The sequence below is a fragment of the Castor canadensis genome, chromosome 5 (genome assembly GCF_047511655.1).
Source record: "Castor canadensis chromosome 5, mCasCan1.hap1v2, whole genome shotgun sequence".
Taxonomy (NCBI): Eukaryota; Metazoa; Chordata; class Mammalia; order Rodentia; family Castoridae; genus Castor; species Castor canadensis.
In genome coordinates, this window is record NC_133390.1 from 89,568,313 (window position 1) to 89,590,762 (window position 22,450).

The 22,450-nt window shown below is 38.8% G+C and overlaps 1 protein-coding gene across 23 annotated transcripts in view; it reads left to right on the forward strand.

Annotated features, from left to right (window-relative positions):
• Pex5l (peroxisomal biogenesis factor 5 like) overlaps positions 1–22,450 on the forward strand; it is a 233,590-nt gene that overhangs the window by 69,319 nt on the left and 141,821 nt on the right. For 3 of the 23 annotated variants that reach the window (XM_074073704.1, XM_074073710.1, XM_074073706.1), the window contains exon 3: positions 12,738–12,822. The exons of the other annotated variants lie outside the window; for them this stretch is intronic. The gene's annotated coding sequence lies outside the window, so the exon portion shown is untranslated. The remainder of the gene's footprint in view (positions 1–12,737; positions 12,823–22,450) is intronic. 23 annotated transcript variants of the gene reach the window in all.

Here is a 22,450-nt window from a genome sequence, read left to right on the forward strand (position 1 = left end):
GAGGGGCAGTGAGAGTTGGTGTCATCGCATAGATTTATCCCTTTACATTTGGAGGGAGCTGAGTGGTAATGATTCTAAGTGACTAACTCATGAGAGTCACATGCCTCCCATGACCAGTCATGTACAGAAATCAGGGTAGTGGGCTGTGTGGGAGAAAATACAGAGTGAGGAAGACAGTGGCATGAACTAGCCTACTAGAGAGGACCAGCACCTACCAGCCAAACTGATTGCTATCTTGTTGGAAATGGGCTCAAGGTCACCAAACATATTAATTTTTCAAGAAACACAATTAATCTGCTGCTTTTTAAATGCTAACAAATTGAAGATTTTTTAGATGGTGTGTAATCAAACAAAACAAAGTAGGTCTGTGCTCACGAGGCTCAAAGATCAAAGGAGACTAGGTGTGGACATGGACCTGGGCAGTTCTCAGCTCACCTCTTCTGCTTATCTCCCTTTTACTTCCTAAAAAGAGAGTAAAGGCTAATGTGAAATTTAAAAGGAAGAGCAAGAAAAACAGATTAATGGAAACGTGACCCAGCTTTCTTCTTGTACTAACAGATAGCTTGTTCCTACTGTATCTAAGCAGTGTTCTGCTCACCTTCTCTGTTTCTCTCCTGTGTTATACTTTCCCCCTTGAAAATGAACCTAATCTAGTTGTGGAGCTGATTAAAATGAGGACATTAAGTGACATCCAGCCTTAAGTCCTCCAGAAAGTTCAAGTACCTTAAAAGGGAACTAGTCATCCCAAAATGTCAAAATTTTCCACCTTGATAAAATGAGCAGGGCAAATACTCAGGACTGTCTTTTACCACCTTCTCCTCTTGCCAACTTGTCCTCTCAGTGAGCAACAAGGACCAGTAATGGCAAGTAAGTAAGCAAGCATCCAGCTTTCCTTTAAAAGTCCATTCTCCCCAATTTTCCAAAATAAAATAAAACTCAAAGGACTCACTTAAAAACAATAATCACTGAGAGAGACCACCTTTTCCATGTTAACAAATATCTAAAAAAATGAACATGTCTTTATTTTAAGATATTATAGTCTGTGTTTCTTCAGCCAAAAAAAAAGAAAAAAAACTGTATTTTTCAAGTTGGAAAAATGTATAGATGTTAAGTCATTTCCAATTAACCTATGTTTTTTCTTCTTAATCTAACAGGGAAAAGTGGTGCTGTTAGCCTGTTTAGTCAGTGAGAAAATAAATGGATAACTGACATGATGTAAGCTGACATACTGAGTGTAAAAATGATGTGAGATATGAAAGTAACAGAGACAGCAGTACTTAAAGTAGACTCAGCCATTTGGAATACAAATTGAAAATGCAACCTTTCATTGTGGAAAATGTAGTGCTTCTATTTTTCATTTTGTTAGGTTCATTTGATGAGTATGAGAACTGTACACATCAGAGTTAGAAGTAACTTCAAAGATCAGTTAAGTCAATGGTTTTAAAATTTTTGCTCTGTGGAACCCATTATTTGTCACCCTGCAGATGAAGTCACGGATGACTGAGTGGATCTATCTGTGTCTCTTAAAGGCTCTTAAAACCATTGTAAACAGAAATATTTACACTAAAATGTTTTATATTACAAATTCAAAATCTGATTTAAAAAGTGACAAAGAACAGGCAGACCATATTGTATTTTGTTTTCCTTTTTTAATGATTAAACTCTAAAATGAGTTTGGAGAGTAAACTTTCCTTCCTTCTCTTCTGACTTTGAGGCTAGCTGCTGGTGCTTTGTCATTTCCATCCAGACTTTGCAGTCACATCTTTTCTTTCTGCTCAGCACCACTCTCTGATCCTTGCTTCTGGAATGTCTCTTATTCTGACACTGCATATATAAGGTTTGACAGAAGTGCAGTTCTTGCAAACCTGCTTTTTTAATGCTCCATTGCTTCCTTCCCTTTCTCCAAAACAACTCTATAACTCTGTCATTTCCATTTTTAGTCATTAATTTTGCACATGGTCTACCCCTGATAGAGGGAGTGCCACTTCCTTCCTATCTTGTGATCTAGGAAACACACACAATGACCATTCAATACAATTGCTATTTATTCTTCATCCAAGAATTTCTTGGCCAAATGATCTCATTCTTGAAGGACATTAATAATAGTGATGCAGTAAAGAAAATGGTGAGCGAGTGTACCATCTAGGCTTTGTGCTGGATGATCTAAGTAGAAAAAAACATTAATTCATCTCTTTTTCTCTAACAAAATTATCTCATTTGTATAATTGGTGAATAATTAATGAATTTTTGTTGTAGAAAAACACTAATCATAGAAGTCATTTTCTTCCAGTCAAGGGTTATCCAATTATCACTTCACTAGGCTCCTAGCTTCTGTCTTTAAACTTTAAATGTGTTCACAAAATTGACACATTAATTTTTGTGAACTATGGGAAAAGTCTCAGAAAAAAATGAATGATGGTGTATCAGTTGATGGATTTGGTTAATCAAATTGTTTAGTACAGGGTCAGAGAAATTGAAGATCACAGACAGAGTTGGATATTGTTAAATTTTTAAGCTAAAGGATGAAAACCTTAGAAATTTTGCATTTTTCCAAAGATACCAACCTATTTTTTTGCTGTAAATGAATAAGCAAGTTTACCCTTCTACTCTAATTCGAAGGAACTCAATTTTAAATCACATCCTTATAGCCAGGACTTTTATGAACAATGGTAGCCTTCCCCTATGCACTCCAACATGGCTTGGCTTAGTGGTAAGCACCCAGGACAGAGAGAGCTGAGGCTTCCACTGTCCCAAATAAAATACAAAGTCCTTGGTTGGGGCTGCAGGCTGTGTATGGTCCCCAGCCCCTGATTACCCCATCATCCCTGACTGAAACCATCTCAACACTATGTCCCACTCCTACTAAACAACTTGAAGTATCCCAGGTGAGATGCTCTCGGTCCCTTTCCTGCCTATGCCCTTGTTTTTTCCTTCTGACTGTGTATGTGTGAGTATATATTACATGTCTCCCCAGCTACTGGGGAGACAGGAGGATTGAGAGTTTGAGGCCAGCCTGAGAAAAGTTAGTGAGATCCTATCCATCTGAAAAACAAATACATACAAAAGGGCCATGAGTATGGCTAGGAATAGGAGGGTGTAGATGTGCAGGAAGTAGACCTCCTTGTCCTGTAAGGCTGGCACCTTGGAGAATCCAAATGATAAGAAAACAGAGAGTAAAAAGACAAGTCTCCCTTGGCTCTATAGGTGAGCAGATTTTTAAAATCCTATCTGTCTGGGAGATAAGAGAAGGAAAAAGACAAATAAATAAATAAAGCCTTTTCCCTAAAAGAAGAGGGAGCAAATAGAGGAACAAAGGAAATCTGAGAATCTATAATTTAGAGAAATTTGATATGTGAACAATTTTGCTTGTATATTCTGGGGCATGGTTGAAGGGGAAATGTGTAGTTCTATGTTGTATATTAATACCTTTGGTAGTTCTAAAATAAATGGGACTTAATTCTGCCCTGTTCCCAATATCCCTCTTTCCATGTAACAATCAAGAAAGAGCAGTGAGGAGTCTGCAAGCCAGGTCAGCAGAGCTAGGGACCTTTAACTTTTCAGTTTTCAGGAAAGAGAACTAAACAGAGAATCATATTTTTAGAAGCTGGCTCTAAGAAACACGATGAGAACAAGATTAAGTTTTATTTTCTCTGTTATGAAGTAACTCATGACTTCATGGGGAAGATAGGATGTCACTTTTGAAAAGATTATTTTCATGGAAAGGACCTAACCTATTTTCATTCATTTATTGTACACAAACTTATTTACTCCTTTCTTTTTGCGAGGAGGGGGTAAGCGTTTGCTAGGTGCTAGGACACAGAGATGACATAGGTCACTGTAGGCTTTAAGAAGCAACAGTGCCATGTGAAGTCACTGTCCATGAACAGCCATGGTGCTGTGTGCTACTATAGAGCTGCAAGTGGGGTCCACCAGTGAGCGCTCAGAACTCTGAGATACATCACTTCCTGTTTGCCTAGTCAGAGTCCTGACATGCTCTCAGAAGGGAACTTGGGCTTTTATAGCAATTTCCAAAATGTTTTTAGAGCTTGTCCCCTCGAAGAGTGGTTCTTGGACCACCTGCATCAGCATCACCTGGAGCCTGTTAGAAATTAGTGGAGTGATGCTGGGCATGATGGTAGATGACTATTATCCCAGCAGGAGGATTGAGAGTCTGAGGCCAGCCTGAGAAAAGCTAGTGAGACCCTATTCATCTCAAAAACAAAATACACATAAAACGCCCTCATTCATTAAGAAGAACCTGCACAGTAATCAATACTATGACCAGGTTGTCACAGAAAGAAAGTATTAATGACAGAGACCAAAAGGTAAAACTTGCTCACCCAACCTTTGTCTTAAGCTTTCCTGACCACTTTTTTTTTTTTTTTTGCAATACTTGGGCTTGAACTCAGGGCCTTCCCTTGAGCCACTCTACCAGCCTTATTTTTGTGAAGGGTTTTTCGAGATGGGGCCTCACCTATTTGCCTGGGCTGGCCTCGGACCACAATCCTACTGATCTCTGCCTCCTGAGTAGCTAGGATTATAAGCATGAGCCACAGGAGGCCATAAGCAATGGCCTCCTGACCATTTTTATTAAATGACTAATAGCAACATGCATTTATACAGAATTTACTATGTACTGTCTTAAAGGCTTTTTACACTATGCATTTGATCCTCCCAAGAGCTTCAGGAGGTACACTTTACCGTGCACATGAAAGACAAGGAATTTTCTTGAGGGTGATGCATTGCACAACACTCAGGGCTGTGTGAGGTGTGCAGCCTGTGCACCAGTGCAAGGCACTCATGGTTAGGAAATGTCCTTTCACCATGCTTTCCTGCTTTATCAAGGAGATTGATTACAAGTTTGACTGTGTTAGGAAATCATGCAACATGTAAAACCTGAAAAAGACTTTTTGTTTGATAAAGAAAAGAATAAATAAATTGAGATATATAAAACTGGAAAATATTTTTTCCTTCAAAAAAGAGTGTTCTGGAGGAGGGGATGAAGGGAACAGAGAGGGAAGGAAAATAAGAGAGAGAATATATAGCTATAAACACACACACTCAAAAGCTAACCTGCAAAAAAAGATCATTTGCCCAGTCCTTGGATAAATGCCACTTCTGAGTCTATGGGACACTTTACAATATTCAGTGGCCAAGACCAACTGACCACATGACATGTAAAGTAACCAGGAAAACCATGTATTTCAGTTGGTTTGCTGTATGTATTTTGAATCCTCACATCTGCAGTGCTATTCGTATTAAGTTAAATCCTTATCCTGCACTAGAATTACCTCTGAACCCGCTACATTTGAAAATTTCCACACCTGGCACAAAATCAGGAAGTCATCACTTCAGCATTTATTGGGCAGCTTTCATTTATGGGAGTAGATTGTTGTGCTCTGAAAATGTCACTCCACCAGCTGCCCTACAGGGACTGACCTTTCTGCCCAGACTGAAGTCTCTGCTGAACTACTCAACGGAGCTAGTTTATCTCAAGACATTGGCTCATCTCCAGGGTCATTGCATGCCCATCTACAAGTCATCTGAGAATTGATATCTGCTATTCCATTAGACTTTCACCTGACACTCTCACTCTGTCCCCCGTTCCTTGTAATTCCTTTCGTGATCCTCCCAAATGCAGCACCTTCTTCCCTAAGCCTTACCTGTTACTACTGGAGGCCTGACAGTCACCCTCAGTGCTTCTCACTGATACCATTATGCTTATGTGTGGACAAAACCCTCTCTAGAAATTTTAGGTGAGAGAAAAATATCAGCCAGATACTCTCATGTTTGCATAATTGCAAGCATAATTTTAGTCTTTTTGCACAGTTACAGTCAGGAAGCTTTTGATTTTGTATCTCCTTTCTATAAAATTAAGTCAGACTCACTTTTCAGACTGCTACTTAGTTTTTATAAAGGTCATTTTAATGGTCACCTTATATTGAATCAAGGTAATCCTTCGGCATTTTTCCCTTGGCTTTTGTGGTGTCTATCAAGATTTTTCCCTTCTTTCAGGATTCAACTTTTCAAATTAAAAAAACAAAAAAAGGGAATTACAAGGAGCTCATGTACCCTCCATGGATTATGCATGATGTTGGTGGGAACTTGTAGAGTATAATCTTTTCCTATCCCTGCTATACCTTTAAGCCCCATTAGAAATGGCCCATGCACATCACAGGGCTCCATATACATCAGGTTTAGACCATATTCATGCTTCCTGAGGCTGACCAGAGCCAAACCACAAACAGGGATTTACATAATTTCAGTTTAGTTTGCATGAATTCTAAAGTTTGCTAAGAAAGGAAACTGATGAAATATTGTCAGAGCCACAAGTACTTTGGGAGATTATTTATTTTGGTGCCATATTCATTGAGGTGGCAGAAGTATAGATCTGCTAAGGTATTCTGAGGCCATATTTTTAGAGACCGTAGCCAGGCTTGGTGGCTTATATCTGTAATCCCAGTTACTCAGGAGGATCAAGGTTCAAGGCCAACCTGGGCAAAACATTAGCCAGACCCCATCTCACCCAGTAAGAGCCAGGCCACTGGTATAAGCCCATCAGCCAAGCTACTTGGGAGGCATAAATAGGAGGGTTGAAACATAAGCTTGCCCCAGGCAAAAAGCCCCATCAGACCCTATTGCAAATAATGAAAGCAAAAGGGACTGGAAGTATAGTTCAAGTGGTAGAATACGTCCTGAATTAAAACCCTACTGCCACCAAAAATAGATGGATAGATGATAGATAGATAGATAAATAGATAGATACCCTAAAAACCTGATAGTGTAGTCTAGGCAAATTATTTGAAGTGGGTACAGCTTGAAGGGTTATAAAAATAAATTCTGTAACTGCTTCATATTGAAAGACAATGATAGAAATAATTGTGAATTTATCTTTGAATATATAGTTTTATAAGTATTCCAGATTTTAAAAACTTTTCCTAGGGTACTAAAATGCAAACTCTTAAAGCAATACAGAACCAGGGGTATAAAAAGTTACCAGAATCCTCAAGGCCATGCTAAAATACAATCAAGGATGTTAGGATTCAAGTTCACTGACTGTGCTCATTACTTTTTATTTGACCTTGAACAAATCTCTAAACCTATTGGCAAAGTGATAATATTTTTCCATCTCACAAGAATTCTGGAAGAATTTCTTAAAGAAAACTATAAAAATAAGCATCAGAACCACTCAAGAGGATTACTTCCTGTGAATAAATCCAAGATGGTATCATCTGTAAGGAAGCCACTAATGCCCTAGGGTTATGAATCACCTTCTTGTGTTAAAGAGCAATTTAGAAATGAAATACCCTGTAGAAAAATGAACACATCCATGATTACTTTCACTTTTACGTCAGCAGTACTTGGGGAGGATAGCAAAGTGTCACTTGCTTTTGGGAATGAGATATCTTTTTGAGTGATTAAAGTACTCATGTTTTCCAACTGTCTCAAAAAGATTATAAAACATACTTCTAAAGACATACCATTAGCTTTTTTCATCTCTCCTGATTCAGTGGGTTTTGTTGTGTATTTATTTATTTTTTTGAATGAATGCATTTTTTTTCTGAATAAGCAAAGTTTATATTGAGACTTCTAGACTTTATTTAGTAGTCAAGAAATTACATGTCCAAGTAAGAACAACGTGTAGTATTTCTCCCCTAAAACAACAAAAAGTCCTCCCTAATAAATTTGATCAACACCTGAGCCTTCATTAATTTTTTTAAAAATGAAAAACATGCAAAATTCATAATGCATACTGAATTCATGAGTCTATCATAACACAAAGAAACCCAATTAGCTTTAGCACAGTGCCAAAGAAAAGGAGGACTTTCTTTCACAAAGTAAGCTGACATTTAGAAGCACTCTGTAGAGTTTTGAAGGAAATTAGGGCTCCATTAGTAAGTTGTCTTTGCAACAATTATTTCAGGCTACACTCAGGTCAAAGGTTAGTAACTGCAAGTAAATTCTTATTATCCTTCCTTATTTAGAAAGCTGCTTCTGTGACATCACAGCAGGCTTGAACCAGCTTCTTGGAAATTTTCAGTCTAATCAGAAAGGAAAAATAATCCAAAAAAATAGATTCAAAAGTTCGTGATGAGGCCAGATGGGAGGACAGGAGTCAGGAAAAGAAGGGGCTCAGGGAAATTTAGGTGAACACTTTCTGCAGAGGTCACTTTAAACTGACACGTAACCACTGTAGGTGAGATTAGAGTTGAGTGGGTCAACTGTCCAATGTAGTCACTTCTTTTCTTTTGGTGCTGAGGTTTGAACCTAGGGCCTCACACATGCTAAACAAGTGCTGTACCCCTTCTGAGCTACACTCCCAGCCCCTGGGCTAGTCACTTTCTGACAAGAATGGGGAGGAAGTGAAAGTAAAAGGAATTCACATTGTTGAGCACCTACAAAATGGAACTGTACTGCATTTTGCTTAATTCAAAGATACAGCCAGTAGTCACCTCACAGTTCCTAGTATCCAAAGGAATTTAATGAAAACTTTTCTTTAACTTACAAACAAACAAACAACAAAAAAGTCACAGAAAGCAAAGAGAATGGTAGGGATAGGTGAAAACAAAGCTCCTGCAGTCACCTCCTGCCACTTGCCACTTCCTTCCTAGTGACTCTTGAAGAAGGTGAGGTCTGAATTATGGAACAGACTAGGCAAAGGAGTCCCTTGAAACACAAGACACAAATGAAAATGAAGAATGTGCTGTCCTGTTTCCTAGTTTGCACACAGATATGTCTATATTTTACTCATAATTGGACTAAAGATAAATGGTACTAGAAAAATAAAATGGCTTATTTCACTGGCTTTGCTTCCATTCTAGATGCTCAAAGCTGCTTTATTTATAGCAGGGTTTTTTTGTTTCCACTCTCATTTAAGTCTAGGCTTGCCCTTGTAGAACTTGAATAGTGAAGGTGTCCAAATCTCTTGAGGACTCAAGAAGCAGCAGTCACCAGAGGCCAGAGTCCTCCCACTCTTCCTGGAACTTACAGAATTAACAATATTGGGAAGTGCAGGAGTTAATGCAATTTGTCCTTCTCCCAGAAGACTATGGTAGATAAAGGGAGTTCCCTGAGCAAAATATTTCACTTTCGGGGCTATTTTGATTACCTTCCCAACTTTTAGCTTTATCAGTTATCGAACATTTTCTTTTTCAATGAATTCATGCAAGTTGATCATGGTCTTCCCTGTTAGCTCTTCCACTTCCATGATGCATTAATGTGCATTGGTCTTTGAGTCTCCTGCTCTGTCTATCACAGAGGCAGTTTGCTCTCTTGCTTTTCATGGGACAGCTTTCCTAATCCCATAATTCCATAATTCCAAATTCCTAATTCCATAATTCCTAATTCCAAAATTCTGTAATTTTCAGCCTGAGTTGAGGTGAGCCCCTCTCCCTCATACCTCCCAATACCCCTATCACTGAGGGTAAGGGTGGGTCATTTAGAGACATTCCTCACAACAGCAAGGGCAAAGGAAAAGTGCTGAAAGCTGGCTTGAGCCCTAAGAAGCCATCAGTATAGTGCACGTCACCGACCAAGCTTAGGTGGCAGTAGGGTTTCAGGAAGTCAGTGTCTTTCAACCACAATTTCGTGGTATGGAGAGACCAGTGTATTTACAGCAGACATTCTGAAAAGGCTAGTGGTTCTGGGAGGGAGGCTGGTAAGTGGTAGGTGAGGTGTCAAGGTCTTGACCAAATTGAGAAACAGAGTTCCAGAGGAACTGCAGTGAACCCAGTTGTTTGGGCTTTGCAAGTGGAAACTTCATTTTATTCATTTTTATATTCCAACACTACCATTCTCTGGCTTAGAGTGGATTTTAAACAAATGCCTGTCCCTCTAGGTGACTTGTCCATGATCACAGGATGGTTTCAGACTTCACCTGCTTGTTGGACAAGGCTCCTACTTCCTTCTACCTTTGAGGGTCTGGTAGGTCTCATTTTGCATGAGGAAGGTAGCATCTTCTTTGTTTGCACTTGGGAAGAAAATATGTTACTTCCAGCTCTGTGCAGCAATGCATTGTTAACACAGGTGATTTTGTATGTAGTTCTATTAAATGTTTTATATAAAAGAAATACTAGGGACTGGGTTTAGTTCAGTGGCAGAGTACTTGCCTAGCACGCCAAAAAAAAGCAAAGAAAAGAATGAAAAGAAGGAGAAGGGCTGTAAATTTTATTCTTTTTAAAAAGGGAAATAATTTCTAGTGCATACGTATTATGTAATGCGACACACAATTTAAAATCATGCTGATAGAGTTTATATTGACAGGAAAAAAATGCTCACAAAGTATTATGTAGAAAACAAAGACAAGACAAAAATTTGGAGAGCTCCAACTGCATTAAAAACACCAGGCGCCAATGGCTCATGTCTATAATCCTAGCTACTTGGGAGACAGGGATCAGGAGGATTGTAGTTTGAGGCCAGCCCACGCAAATAATTCACAAGACTTTATCTCAAAAATGCACAACACAAAAAAGTGTTGGCGGAGTGGTTAAAGTGATAGCAAGTATAAGACCCCAAGTTCAGACCCAGTATCACAAAACACACAAAAACCCTCTAAGGAAACATTCTAAAATATTAACAGTAATTATCTTTGATAATCAGCTGGAATAACAAGTGATTCTTTTAAAACTACTTTTTGTTCTCTTCAGTTCTGCACTTTTCCATTCATTAGTTCTCCAAAAACAGTTTTTAAAAATTAAATATTGCGACACTAAGTAAAAGTAAAAGATAATGAGAAAGACCTGTACAATCGACTAGAAATAATTCTGTTCCAAACCTCAGCCACAAATAGAGTCATGCACTTCATCGAAATAGAAGAGACACAGTAAAATTATAACCAGGAAAGCTAGCCATAGGATTGTGTACTGTTGATGTGGCCTTTAATTAAATATTATTAAAGTCTCTTCCCATGCTTGAAGACATACTGATTGCCTGTGTTTAAAATCAACATCAGCAAAAATGCTCTGAAAAACTTCCTAGTTGCCAGTTTATATATTGTGTTAAAATTGCATTTTAACAATGAACATTAATAGCTTTGGAGGCTTCAGATTAGTAAATGAGTCCATTGCTTCCACAGAGGGAAAAAAATCTGAGAAAGGCAGTCTTTTTGTTTTTCTGGTACATTGGTTTGACTTTTTTAGTGGGTGGTGGGGATCAGAGATTGGGGTGAGTGGAAGAAATATACCAGGCGCCTACCCCATTCTGAAAGTGATATTATCATTCATAATTTTGCAGGATAAAACTGGTAACTCCTGCAGGGAGAAAATTCTGCTGAGCGCTGACTCTTTGGCTCTGTTCGTTTAATTGTGTTTCTTCTGTGCTGCATTCCTATTTGTCTCCTCATCCATCTTCCCTGGTCAGATGACAACTCTGTCAGTGTTCATTTCCAAATTCTCGTTTCCCCCTTATAATTTCTCACCTTGCTGACCGCAGTCAAACAGGAGAGCGGGAAACCAAGCTGCTTTTGGCAGACACTTTGTATAAATACCAAATAGAAAGTAAAATCTTACAGGTAGGGAGACAACTTGCTAAATAAGGATCATGTCAGCATTCTGTTTGCTACCTATTTTGTGATGGTTGATCACTTAATAAACTTAGGAAATGTGTAACTCAGAGGCAAAGACTATAACATGAAAATGTGGACTGAGCCTCCAGGTCCCCTGCTCTGAAAGATAAATCGATGAAATTTATTTATAATTGAGGAAAGTCATACATATTTTTATTTATTCCTGGATACTAATGTGTTAAACATATTATTAATCTCAGTTTCCTAAATAATGGTTCTAGTCTCCATTCTTACCATTTGCTTTTTCCCTTTTAAAAATAACTTTTGATTATAACATTTAAAATATGTTATTTTTTTTAAAAAATTGGAAACTAAAGTAAGGAATGCTATTTACTTTGTATAACTACTATTCTTATATTGCTTCTGCTTTGTTTTGGAGTGTCAGGCTTCTGTAGTAGAGCAAGCTTGGGTCATTCTACTACTGTAATAGAAAAAGACCTGGGTTTAACCCTAACTCTACAGCTTCCTAGCTGTGATTGTGGACAAATCCCTTAACAACCCTAATGCTCTTTTCTTCTGCTAAAAAATGAGCCAAGGAATCATGTCTGCCTCTACAGTTGATGTGGGATTTGAAATAGTACATCCTTGGCACAATACTAGATTTATAACTGATATTAATTATAATTTTTATTATACTATAAAGTACAGTTATTGATATATTAATGGTAACTCTAGTCATCATCGTGCTTTCTATCTTTCAAGCTTAAAGATGTGATTAAGGTCTTTTGCAGCACTTTTAATGCTTAGGTATTTTCATCCTGCTTCTAATAGATGAATAGACATAGTCTGTGGGCTTCAGAATGGCCATTACCAGGTTCTCAGATGGGCACACTCCCTCAATGCTTCAATAAGGGATTTGCCGTATCTCCCTGTTTGTTAATATGTGAGAGCCTCTGTTCAATTGAAAATTACTCAAGTAGGGGGTCCATGTCTCATTTACTGTGAAAACCCTTGCATCCAGACCGCTCAATACATACCCACAGCTACCAAAAGGCCCACAGAGTTAATAATACACATCAGATATTGCTCATTGATTCTCCTCATTTTGTCTGTGCAAAAATCCATGTAGATTGCAGCTCTATTTGATACTGTTGAGAGGTAGTCCCTTGAAGTTCAGGAGAGCCTGTTCTGGGAAAAATTGCCTGCACTAATGGAAAGCTTTCCTGGCTTGTAGTTGTGTGCTGTACTGATGGGAGAGCCTCTAGCTCCTGGGTTCTTACTCAGACTCACTGAAGTCCTGTTACTCACTCTACTCCAAGGTAAGAGTACATGTGTGCTTTGTGAGTTGGTTGCTTTATCTTCCTCTTCTTTTTCTCTTGCTCTCATCCTCACTTCTATCATAACTTCTTCAGAGATGGCCTCTCCATCTCTAGTAGTTTTATTCATTTGATCTGTAATAAACACAGAATTTCAACTGGGAGATGAGGATTGCTGGCCAGTCCCTCATCTGTGACCTAGCCCAGTTCTGGGCTTTTTATTTCCTTTAATCTTTGCAACAGTCTTGGAAGGCAGATGTAAGCATCCATCTACCAACTGAGGAAACTGATTCACATAGGTTAGTTCTCTCACCTGTTTTATACAGCCAGCAGAGCATGGATTCAGTCCAATCAAATCATTCTGATTTCAAAAACATGTTCTCTTTCCACTTACCATGGGTCACAAAATCAGAGCTTAGATGAGGCTGGGGTTGATGGACGCGATCACACAGCAGAGTGAAGCTGGCTTAAGTGCAAAGCAAGAATGAGGCAGTGGGAAATAAAGAATGAATACTCCTAGAACATTCAGATTAAAAAAAAAAAACCTTTCCACATTTCAGGTCAACATTATACATCTGTCTATACACTCAAATTGGATTCAGGGCCACCAGCTTTTAGCCACCCTCCCTCCTTTTTGGCCAACTTTGAAAAAGAGCAGTCCTGCATTTCCAGTCTGCAACCACATAGAAGAGGCAGAAAATACACTGTGACCTTGTGTGGCATAACGGAGACTGATGAGAGGAAGTAAAAGAAAGTGGCAGTTATGACACAGCCATGGTGTGGCTGAACAACTACCTGCAGCACTCCAAAGGGAAGATTTCTTCCTGGGGATGAAGGTCCAATTATGTCAAGTAGTTTTGAGCTCCTAGAAGATGCCATGCCAGGTGCTAGACACTCTGGGAGCTGTCCAAATGCAGAACTTACATGAGGGCTACAGTCTTATCAGATAGTCTGGCACCATGGTAGGAACTTACCATAACTTTAAGAGGTAGCTGCCATAACCCTGAATAAAAGATGAAGACTTAGATTAAGTAAGTTGTTCTAGGACACAGGATCTCAAGTGACACAGAGAGGACATTAGCCAGGAATTAAAGTCTGTGCTCTTAATGACTGTTCCACGTGTCTTCCCTGAGTAAGGATACTACTCAGAAACTTGAGTCATCACTCAGGAAATCTATCCAAGCCCTGCTGTGCTGATGCTCAAGTTTTAGGACATTTAATGTTGCCCCAACTATGCCAAAAAAGAGCAAGGTGAGAATCCCCATTCTTTCAGTCCCTTCCTGGGTACTGGAGATGTGATACGAGAACTGCAGTTAAACCACAAGAGAACCAGTTGAAACTGGCTTCCAGTTTTTATTCTGTGGTGTCCAAAGCAGACTGGGTATCAGGAGGTGTTCTGAGGGCAAGCATTCTGTAGCTTTCTGATTTTAAATATGATGTGGGGATCAGGAGTACAGCATGATATCAAGAAATAAACATATTAAAAGGCAACCTTGCATTGTGAAGCAGTCATAGAGGGGGAGCTTAAGAGATCTGAAGCTGTGCATTTTGCAATCTTGCATTTTGCTTTCTTTCAGTGGGCTTCTGTTTCTGTGTGTTTAGAAATGGAGCTTGCAGATTGTTATGGGGGGCACTCTTCAGTGTGTAAATGTTTTTGCTCCCTCCTTGAACGATAGAAACTGCTCAAAGTACCTCAAAATGGGCACAAATTGAGCCTTATGAGATTTACAAGAATTGCTTTACAAACTCAATAGCAGTAACATATGATAAGGTCATTTTAAGGAGCATAGTTCATTTTATAAGATGAATGCGTATTGAACTAAAGAAAGAGGCAATGATGGGCAAGGGAAATTGGTATTCACTAAGCTCTTGTTATATGCCCTTCTCTAGCATTTCATTTAATTCTTAGACTTGTAAGATAGCCATTTATCCCCATTATAACAAATGATGAGCTATTAATGCTGATAAATTAAGTGAACTCCCAAGTGTCCACGACTGGATTTGAACTAAAGTCTCCACACTTGAGACTTTAGTTCAAGTCCCTTCTGGTGAAGACCACAGAGCCTTATGATTCTTGTTGAACAAAGCTCCCTTCTTTGAAGACAGGACTAAGTATAAGCGTCCTGCCTTTCACTTGTCTCTGAAGGTAGCAGTCCTCTATCATCTGAGTTAACTGTTGCTCTCTCAACAGAAACCTCTATGGACACACTTCTAAAATGTCTGATGTGTTCTCTCTGCTCCCTAAAATTTGTAATGGCTCCATACCTATCTATTTCTAATTGAAAAAGAAGTCTTTGGGATCATGGCTCCAACAGTAATTTGAGTGCAATATAAGTTTACAAACTTTTGCAGTCATTTCTGTTTCTTTGGGAGGACATATTCTTCTAGCAACTTTGTTTTGAAAGTAAGCATCTTGGCAGAAAAAGAGGAAAAGAAGGAAGGGAGAAGGGATGGAGGGAGGGAGAGAGAGGTGGGGAAAGGGAGAGTAGGAGGAACAAAGGAAGGAAGGAAGGAAGGAAGAAGAAGGAAAGAAAGAAAGAAAAAGAAAAACATCCCTTGCTCTAAATATTTGAAGTATCCAGTTTTAGCAAGAAGCTTACTGGGTCTTAGTTCCTTCTGTTTTGCCCAGAGAATTTGAACAGTTGATATGAGGAGGAAAAAGAGGAGATGACGCAAGTTGGCAGAATTAAGCATTGTATTGAGAATTGTAACTGAGCCCTTCAAGAGACCTTTGTTTGACTTAAGTATCTAAGAATTCCAGTCTTGTTTCTCTATCTCCAATATAATGACAGCAGTGGGCCACAGATGTCACATGCTTAACACTCACCACCTCATCTGTCTTATTGTAATTCTCCACCATGTGATAGAAAAAACATTGCTAACAGAATTCAGCTTCCCAGAGAATTAGCTTCCAGTGAGCAGAAACTGAGTTTCCATATCTAAATACTGTAGCAAAACATTTGACTAATTGAATATGAGTTTTTGTTCTCTTCACAATAATTTACACGGGCTAATTGTTACACATTTAAATACTCGGAATAAATGAATTAAAAGTCACCTTTCATCTTCATGCATCCAATTCATTAGATGATTTCATTTTGGGAAATGAGGAAGTAGATATGATTCATTGTGCAACAAATGAGCAATTCATTCATTTATGCAAGGAATAAGTATTGTCTTAGGTATCTCTGTACTGAAAGAAAATATGATGTGTTTCCCCGATGCCAAGGTGGACACCAGGAATATTATGACTGCTCATGAAGTATAAATGCTGATGACCACACGGACCTAATATAAAGATTTCCAAAACCCAGAGAAACCTTCATGTACCATAAGCAGAAAATTAATATGGTTCTAAAAGTAAATGTAGTTAAGAAAACAGTCCTCATGTAGTATCTTACTTTTTGCAAGTTCTTTGATATGATCACTATGCCCATTTTATGGATAAGAAAGTAAGGTTCAGAGGACATTAGACATTGCTTAAGGACATACATCTCACAAGTAGCAGAGAAAGAATTAGAACCCATGCTTCCTGGTCCCAAAATATTATGCACTTTCTGTCATATCAGCTGTAATTAACATAAAAGGACAGAGCGGAGAGTGAAAGAAAACATCAACCCGAAGCCCACTTCCTTTGAATGTTCTAACTCATATCACCACATATGCTGTCCCCCGTTCCATCAAGGGGCAGTTGGCCTTGACAGGGTGAGGTAATCGGACCCTCAGTAGAGAGGTGAGCTTTGCCCCAGTCTACTGTCCTTGGTGTGTGCACCCCCAGGGAAAGCAGAGTCCTTGAAATGAACCATTTGTTTCATGTGCTTGGACAGAGAAAGAATCTGAGTCAAAGTGAGACAGGTGAGGACCCAAAGATCAAAAAGGGAGAGTGTCCATCCCTCAGAGTAGGATCAGTGCAACCACCTTGCACAGAGCTGGGATTTTGAGCATATGCAAAGAGGAGGTAAACAGAGGCTCCAGCTCCACCTATCCTCTTCAGATCCCAGCCTTGCTGTCGTTGCTCTGACACGTTCCACTGCAGAACCACCACGAAATGTGCACCAGGTTCAGAGTGGCGCTTCTCAGACTGCAGCTACAAAATGATCTGAAGACAATTAAAACAAAGGAAATAGCAGCCCAGAAAGAGCCCTCAGAAGAAAATGAGGCCCTTGCTTGTTTGGAGCAGATGCAGAAAAAGTTGTCACAGTTGTTTTCAGTCAGGTGGCCACTTTATGGAAAGGTTCAATAAACTAGAAAAGTATAAGCAAACATACAGCAACCATTTTTCTCTAAGTGGAAAAAGCAGAGTGAACTTTAGATTCTCACCCTCTTCCTCCTGACTTCTCTTTGAAGTAGCTGATTAAGAATGTAGTTGTTTTCAAAGGGACTGATGTCCTCTTCCTACAGCTAGTATAAGCTATAGCAAAAAAGGTAGGCTTAAAAAACTTGTAACAATACTGACTTTATATTCTTCCCTAACAGATTAATTAATGTTATAGTTAGAAGCCTGTGCTTTGATACTCTACAGACTGGGTTCAAATCCACACCTTGCTACTTATTAACTATGATTGTTGAACAAACAACTTCTTTAACCCTCAGTTGCTTCTGCTGTAAAATAAGGGAAACAGTACCAACCTGACAGAGTTGTGGTGAACATTGCGTGAAGTACTGCTTGTTGAATGCCTGCCCTAGCATTGTGCTAAGTGAAATAAGCCAGACACAAAAGGTCAAATACTGATTGACTCCACACATTGTATGGCTCTTCCTGTGTGAAGTCAAAGTCATAGAGAATTTGGGCAATGGGAAGTTCTTTGATGGATACAAAGTTCTAGTTTGGGAAGGTGAAAAAGTTGTAAAAATTGAACAATGGTGATTGCACAATAATGTGAATGTATTTGATGCCATTGAACTGTGCACTTAAAAATGGCTAAACTAGAACTACGTCCTGTATATTTACCACAATTAAATAAATAAGTAAACAAATTTTTAAATGCTTACTAAAGAATTTGGCATATAATAAATAATAGATGCTTCTTTCAGTTATGTATCCCACCTTTTCCATACCTCCATCATTTGCCATCTTTCACACTGTATTCCATCTACTATGTCAGCCCTACTATTTTATTTTAATTTTCTTGAAAGCACAGACCCATTGATTACATCTTATTCAGCTTTCCTGCCTCCAGCATAACATAATGGTGGCACATAGTAAGCACTCATTAGGTGACTTGAGAGAAGAGAAAACTTTACTAAATATTTTTTCTTTTCTGTTTTTTAAATCTTAAAACCTCGAACATTGTTGTGGAATACTGATTTCTTCGTGGGTGCTAAGAGATAATTGTTTTGGACTAAAATGATAAGCCCACACGATTGTACTAATGTATTGCATTCTTTAATCTTCAATAAATGAGGGGGAAATTCTGTAAGTCTCTGAGGAGTGAATTCATGTTGCTTTTAAGGAATTCTAGTTTGCTCTAAAAATGCAGGAGAACACAATGGAGCATGAGGTTCCTATTCCTTTGGAGGGAAATGAATACTATGTAGAGTATTCTGTATCTAGTGCGTAACTGGAGCCCCAAACGATCCATCTATGCGCAATATGATTTCAAGGAAACAGCAGTCAGATGCTGTTTGAAGGACATTATAGATTAGTTATGTTTCCTGACAGTGGTGGCAGAATGGATCCCATAGCACCTCACATAGAAAGCCTCTCAATGCCTTCCATAAATGTCTTCCCTCATTTCTGGTTTGCACTCAAGAATTATTTGGCCATTATATCATTCTCATTTTATTTTTTCCAGCCTCATTTACAGAACAGTAGATTAATAAAAACAATATTAATTCATGCTTTCTGTGGGTCAGTGCTTGCTATTCTCTCCACACAGTATGCGTCAACAAGTGCTGCTCTTCTCAGACCACTCTACAGAAACCTGGTCTATCTAAACCCGCCTGGTCATCCAGCAGGGATCCAGGCCACTACTGGGCAGCTGTAACCTCTTCATGGCTGGTGAGCATGAGCTGAAATAGTAGGTGCCACATAACGGAGGAAGTTTAGGAATGTGAACTGTCAACTCATTTGACCTGTTACGCACCTGTATAAATAAAAGTACTAAGTGGGCTGTGAAGTCAAGGGTCTCCTCCAGTCCTAAAAGATTATGCATCTGTGGTTAACACAAAAAGGCACATGCACCAACCTGAAGCCCAGCCTCACTTCCTTCAGGCTTCCTTTGAAGCTTTAGTTCTCAAATCTAAGTGTTTTACTTCCTCTCTTCTAAACCTTGCTATAGTTCACGGTTTTAAGGACATGAACACAAAGTACTCCCTAGCTTGTGGTTGGAAGGAATTGCATTTCTGACAAGTTCTCAGGGATTCAGGTTCTTCTGGTCCAGAGACCACACTGTGAGAACCACTGCTTTAGGAAGCCTTCCCTTGGGAGAGGCATTAACCCTGGTTTTCAGAGCTGTTCATTCCTGGTTTCTTTTGCATGTGTTTTCATTTCAGAAGATGCCTAGTCAATAAAATTCTTATCCTTGAACTCCCACCTCCATGAAAACAAAGGTCATGTGGAAAGTCTAATATTTAGAACAAGGAGACTGAAATCTACTTCTTAGGTGCCGTGAATTCCCCAGAAGAACTGAAATGCAAGCAAGTCAACTGGAGTATAGTTTCAACAGCAGAGAGCAGACTTTTCCCCTGTTCCTGAGCCATCCACTAGGCAGGCCATCCTTGTAGGGATTGGGGTTTATGATCCCTATAAAGAAAACACTTCTAACAATTGCTAGATCAGAACGTAACCTCTAAAGCAATAAACAGGTGACTGTGCACTGATCTACAGCAGAGATTTAAGAGTGGGACTTAATGGCTTAACACAGCCCAGTCCCGGTCTCATGCCCTGTAGGAAGCAGCAGTTGCAGGTATGAGAGTATTTATAAAATGTAGCTGTGTCATCTATAAATTTGAAACTCTCTAAGAAAGGAATTTAGAACTTTTAGCCTAGGCCCACATCCTCTCCTTGAGGCAATTCTATGTTGGATGTTTCTCTGGCCCACTTAAAGAATTTACCTTTTTCATTGTTTCTTTGTAGTATGTTTCCCATGAATTCTTATTTTGTATGGGAACGTTAATGAATTTATAATGCCAATCCCAATGTATGTAGACAGTTTTATTAGAAATAAACTACTTCTCTTGCTTATCAAAGTTAAATGATGGTTTGGAGGTTTGGATTTATCATGTTGATCAAATTATACTACATAATTCTTGTTGAATCTCCAGGGTAACCAGATTTGAAGATTCTTTGTGTAAATGCACAATTTTGAAGGGATTAGAAGATTAAATGCCTCTTGTGCACCCAAGTAGGAAAGGACAGAATACCTTGTTTGGCATCTGAATCCCATGGAACTTAATGGGAAAAAAGGATAGTCAGCTAGCTTCCATTTTAATAAGTGTAAGGGGGGAATTTCTTGCATGAATGATATGAATGATTTCATCTCTATGAATCTTGATTTAAGAGGGCTTGTCACATTTTGCATTCTCAAATCTTCAGAGTTTATCCTAAAGATATTTACTTTTTTAGAAGTCTTCTATTGTTATGCTTATGTGGTAGTGGCAATAGTGATGGTAGTGGGGTAGAGGTGATGTTGGAATTGTTGGAGGAGACAATGGTAGAGATACTGATGGGGAATGTAGTGGAGATGGTAGAGTTGATGAATATTGTAGAGGTATTGGTGGAGGTGATGTGTGTTTATAGAGGAGGTGATAGTAGTAGTGGTATAGGTACAGATGGACGAGGTGGTAGAGATGGTGATAGAGGTACAGATGGAGGAAGTGGTGAAATTGATGACTATTGTAGAATAGGGAGTACAAGTGATATTGAAGTTGGTGGAGGAGGTGATGGATGAGGTATAGAGGTACAGATAGAGGAGGTGGTGGAAGTAGTAAAGGTTTTGGAGGTGATGGAATTGTAGATGACAGAATTAATGGAAGGTATAGAGGGGCTGGAGGTGGTGCTACTACTGTGCCTTGGACATAGTCAAAAGAAACTAAGCAGTGTTAAAACTGGCAGAAGCCCAGAAAGGAGACTGCATTATTATTTCATACTCCAGAAGCCTTACCTTCCTGCTCCAAATGCACAAAACATGGTGATTGTTTGGCACCCCTAATAACTCCAAAATCCTTGAACTAAATCCTTAGAATCCTTAAAATCCTTAGAATCTAAATCCTTAGAATCCTACATTCAACTTCCCATATTGCTAACTCATTCCTATGGTACAGACGTCATGACCAGTGTACCAACATCAATCCTTTGGTTCATTACTATTAACTGTATTTGGATTTCATTAATATTTCCCCAAATATCAAGCAATATGAACTTTTTACTTTTGCAGCATGGTGAACTCCATCACACCAGATTGTTCTTTGAGACCAGGATCTACTTTTATCCATTTGTTCATATTTTATATTTCCTTTAAAACCCCATGTACATATTAGGAGCGTGATAAATATGTGTTCACTGATTGCATTGCTGCAATATGCCAGTGATTCCATTTAAGTACAGGATAATTCACCAGCCTCACTCAGTCCACTGAGTGACTGGAACTTAGGTAATGAACAGTGCTCTTCATCACATTACAGAATATTTTAATTATCTCTTTCCTTGTTTACTTTCCCACTGAAGTTGTGAGTTTCTCCTACACTGAACCTGTAAGTTGTCTTTGTATCTGGGAATCATAGAAACTTGTACAGTGCATATCCAATGAATATTGTTTGGGTTAATAATACTGAAACAAAGAATTCAAACTTTTCTTGTGTGTAATAGAAATGTTCAGAAATATGTGCAATTGGAAAAAAAGAAATAAATGCATAATGAAGGTAGTAACTCTTGCTATCATGCAGGCCATCAAGTGTATTCTGTTTACTTTTATTTTCCAAAAGCCCAGCCCATGTCTCAGAGCTGAGGACAATGCTAATAGCCTTGAAGCAAGGGTTAAGCCTTGTGAGGTAATCCCACAGAGCACACAGTGAAAGTCTAGTAGTTCAAGAGCCCTTTAAAACTCTGCTCTTCTTGATCTCTGATGGTGACTGGGCTATGAGAGAGATAGATGACAACATGCCCTTTTTCCCTTCAAGAGTGCCTCTGCATAAATGTGTCCAGCCCTCATTTGCAAATTCCTTGGCAGATCAGCTTTATTTGCAAATTAAAGATTTTTTCTGAAAATTAACAAGGAAAAATTAAATTTCCTAGAAGGGAAAAAAAGGAAATTATTAGATTCAAAGTGTAAGTTAGAAACCAATAGCAGCTCCTGTTAATTCAGTAATAATAGCTAACATTTCTTAAATGGCAGGGACTAATTTATCTGGTTTATTAACTCACTTCATCTTCTGACAGTACAAGAGGTAGATTCCCTCTTACACAGATGGGAACTTCTTCCTTCCCTTCTTCTTTCATACGTTCAAAGAAGTAGATTAATTCCATCCAAAATGTATTGGCATATTTCATCTTGAAATTGTTTGTCAATGTGGGAACCCAATTCTAAAATTCTGGAGAATAGTGACATGTTAAAAATTCTTCTTCTTCTTCCCTCTTCTTCTTTCTTCTTCTTCCTCTCTCTTCCCCCCCCAACACACACACACACACACA